Here is a 4503-nt window from a genome sequence, read left to right on the forward strand (position 1 = left end):
TGTAGTGATCTAGCAGTTTTCCCTATCGCACTTTGTACTTTGATGTACCACTTGGTTGAATTCTGAAGTAGATTTATGTATTCCTTGACCTAAGCTACTTCTGTAACTAAACTTGCTTTGCCTTTATAGGGGATGCATCTCAATTGTTAACATGCTGTAGCTTAAAATGAGACTGCACATCAAAAGAAGCCAAATGAAAATATAAGCTGCTCCTGAGGCTAAAAATGTTTTCTGAATGAAACCCACCCACAGGAAAGACTTGATGAGATCGTCTGTGTCTTCACCTAATCTGTGTTTTTTCCACAGCATTAAATATTTAAAATATTTCTTTGAATTAAGACAATTCCTGCTTCTGCAGGTCTTATGCATGCATGCATGCCGTGGCATGCATGCATATATGGTACTTCAGCTTGAACTAAGTCAGTCTTTAAGTTTTTCTCAAGTTTGTCTTGTAAGATTAAACTAAAGTAGGCGTGTACATAATCTGGACAACAAGCTCCACTGGAAGCTAGTGGTTAAATCTCAGTGCTAAGTAGATGCAGCCAACATAACTGAAATTTCCTAGATCCCTTATGAACAGTCCTATAGAAATAGCAGCTTTAGTTGAACCATACTTAAAGAGCAGATATTCCTCAAAACCACATCAGTAAGGGTGTCTGTGTTGCCAGTGTTGAAGGCTTAAGTTACTGAATACGGATTACACAAATCACCCAGGACCTATTCTGCAATGCTAAATTTCTGTAATTGTGCTTAGGATATTAAAGTGTAACTTCTAGTTATTTCAGGTCTCCCTCAGCTATTGAAAATGCCCAGATAAGTCTTCTCCTAAAAGAAGAAATTCCATCTACCAGCAGCAAGAGGTCTTCTCATAGTTGAGGCTAATTAGACAAGTTAGCAGCAACGTACATCTGAAGAACTGCTGTGTTTTCAAGACCAGCCTTCACAAAACTAAAAATTCATCTTCATGCCCTGGGGAGTCAAATAGTTTGAGTTTTTCTGCCCTTGATCATTTTGTCTGAAACTGCTAGGCAGTAAAATTACTAGGCCTGAAAGAATTAATCTTCATGTTTTTCACTTTATGCTTCTCCTTTCTTGTAAATGGTGGTGGTTAACTGGCACCAGAATGTGATGGTATCTAGGTCATTCCACGCATTGCAAATTAGAGCAACACAAGGGCAAAATTTTCTGTAGTGAGTAGCCAAATTAGATGCCTGTATTCTTGACAGTACAGTGGAAGAAAGGCTGCAAGTTAAAGCCAAACTTCCCTTTAATTTATTAATTACAGAAATTGAATAACCACTGAGGAGAAGGGATGGATGACCTTGGGGTGGCAGATTGGAAGATGGTGTCAAACCAAGCTCTGTTTTTCCTCTTGGTGAACTCTGCGTTGACAGGAGCTCAGATTAAGATGGAATGGGGCGGGGGGGGAGTAGATTGAAAGGGGCTTCTGTAGGTTGTCCACCTTTAGATGCTTACTGTTCTGTCTCAATGATTTGTGCATGTTCAGCTTAAGTAGTCCCTAACTTGATCCCCCAGGGCCAGGAACATGGTTTTCCCCCAAATTTTGTTACGGTGTATAAAGATTGGTGCTGAGTTGAGAGAAGACCTTATCAATGAAGACTGAGGTTGAGGGCACTGAGTATCTCAGCTTTTTGTGTATCCTTAGGTGCTGGTCATCTACTCTGTTCAGCAGTTGGCCCACTGGTTTTCATTTCGTGCTGCTGTTGCTGTACCTGTGAAAGTCTCTTGTATGTCACAGTTCTGCAACTGAACTTCTATTTCTGTTTTTCTCTCTGCATGCCTAGGAAGTGCTTTATATGCTTCCATGGCAGTTTTCCTTCACTTGTATCTCTTTAGTAATTTTTGCATTTGAGCTTAGTCTGGAGTGATCAGTGGCTGGAGTCGCACTATCCCAGTAAAAGAAGAGGTGAGCTTCAGAGTTAACAGAAGCAAATTAGCGTTTGAAGAATGAAGGTGATAAGTGGCTAGTGATGATAAATGGTAAGGCGAGATGGCTGGTGCCATCATCATAGAACGCATGCATGGGGGAAAGGGGAGGCACATGTAGACTGCAGTTAGCACTATTCCAGGCAAGAGGGCAACAAGGCCGTGTGGGTGTCTGAGCACCCTGATGTAATCCCAACACAATGGGAAGCGTAGCCCACGCTAACGTTGGCACCAAACCATTCTAATAGGCATTAAAGCCAGCAGCTTTCAGTCTTGGGCCTCCTCTCTACCTTAGTATGTTGAGTCAGAAGAGAAGAATCTGTTCTAGTACTCTGCTCTGGCTGCAGAACAACTCTAGAAACGGGTAGTAGCTCTCAGATTCTGATTTCTTCCTTGGTGGTACAGGGTACTTGTTGACAGAGAAATCTTGAGTGAATTACCTTTTTCCTTCCCCCTATCCCCTTCTGGATCTCCCAACTGGGATGATCTATACTCATAGATTCCACACACACCCCTCCCCCCCCCCCCCGTGAATATTCCCAGAAGTGATGGCATTGAAGGCACAAGGCTTGGAAACACTTCAGGTTAATGTCCTCAGCCTTGTATTTCTCCAAGCTGTACAGCCAAAATTGTTGGAACTGGAAAAAATTGCTTTCAAATACAATATTTATCATCTAAAGCCTCCTGAAGTGTTAAAGCAGAGGAGACAGATGCTTGTGGCCAAAGCCTAGAAGGAACATGGTAGCTGAGTGATGACCTCTTCAGTTCCCATGAGAACGTGGTAATGACAGTTTAGTAGAAAAGCTAATGAAGAGATGAGAAACTGCTCTAACTCAGCTACACGGAACTATAAGTAAATGTGATCCACATGTAAGGAATGCAGAGAAAGATCTCTGCCTGTTAAAGACACTCAGGTTTTAAAAAAAAAAAAAAAAAAAAATCCCAATTTCAAATGCCTGTGTACCCACAGTGCAAATACACCTACTGACAAGCACAAGAGAAAGGCTTGTGAGAAAACTTGAGACTGAAGTATAACATATGCTTCCTGAAACTTTTTTCAACTGCGTATGCGTTAGTTTTTTCATTCATATTTCATTTCATACTGTGGAAGTACTGGTGCTGTCCTAGTCTAGTGTTATTTCACATACTGCTTATGTGAGTTCAGGCAGGCCTCTGCTATCAGAGGTGATTATAAGCAATTTTTACCTTAATCTAGTCCTTGCTGTTAGTGCACTGCATGCCCACAGGGAAGCACTGCTTGGAAATAGTAAGTTTTAGCCAAATTAAGTTAATAGTTTAATTACCCATTACTACTTTGCACAGTGTGCTTACACTATCTTAAAAAAAAAAAGTTGTGGGGAGTCTTGCTTCTGCTGCTTGAGAGCTGTTTCATAATACGGGTTTTGTGCACCTTAAATTTAAGAAACAAAGTACAGAACATGTATTTAAAAGAAGAGAATACCAGTAACTTTCTTAGTTCTGTTCTTTTGGCAACTGGTATAAATTTAAAACATATACAGAAGTATGAGATGTATATATAAAGATATGGAGTCATATTTAGGAGCAAATTTGGATACATGGATATGGAAATCTTGGTTTATGGAAATCCATCCAGTTTTCAAATTTTTCTTGCATGGCCCATTTTGTATGGTTAACTGTTACATGCAATTTTATGGTCTCTAATATATCACCTGCTAAGCATCTTTTGTCTTTTATATCTAAACATGTAGGCTCTGGCACGTCAGTTACTGTATAATCTCGTGAACAGCAGCAATAGTTAGATAATCTTTTTACTAGGTCAGAGAGAAGATTACTCAGGTGCAGAAGCATAAAGCTTGTGCGTGATGGACAAACCTGTCCACACCTACACACAGATCTATGCTTTCTAATTTTCTGTGTCCATTTGCGCAGGAACAACGGCCCATGGAACACGCCGCTCAAGGTGAGCAGCGTAGGGCTCGGCCTTTGTTTTGAGGGCCTCACTGGCCAAAAATCGGTACATTTTTGGAGCAGTTACAAGTGCAGCTACTTCCTGTTTATAGCTTCTTAAATAGTTCGTTCCAAAGTAAAACATTCCCTTTGGTTACTAGAATCTCACTGACCCAAATGTCAAGGTTTGATTTGCGCAGTGTCAGTTTAAAAAAGTGCAAGTTACCTGAGCCACTGTTAGGTTGCAAATTCGAGGCCTGCCATCGCTTTGCAGAGGGGTAGAGCAAATAAGAAAGTATCGTCTCTTCCTTGTTCTTTGTTAGCCCTGAGTAGAAAAAGAAATGTCCATGTGTGAATCGGGTTCAGAGGTTGATCAGATTTTCAAAAACACAGGGCTCCTCATTCTCTAGTTTCTGAGCCACTGGGTTCATGTTTTCATTTGTTGTCTAGACATACCTATTTAAAACCAAGACCCAGCATACTTCCACGCAAGAAGAATGTGTTCTTACAGACAGCTATGTGTAAGCTTCATGAAGCAAATTGCTTTCTCAAACTAATACACTAATGAATGACTACTGTAAGAAAAATCTAAACATATATTTTGTTTTAAAAAAAAAATTTAAACAG

This window comes from Struthio camelus, chromosome 3 (genome assembly GCF_040807025.1).
Source record: "Struthio camelus isolate bStrCam1 chromosome 3, bStrCam1.hap1, whole genome shotgun sequence".
In the NCBI taxonomy this organism is placed as follows: domain Eukaryota; kingdom Metazoa; phylum Chordata; class Aves; order Struthioniformes; family Struthionidae; genus Struthio; species Struthio camelus.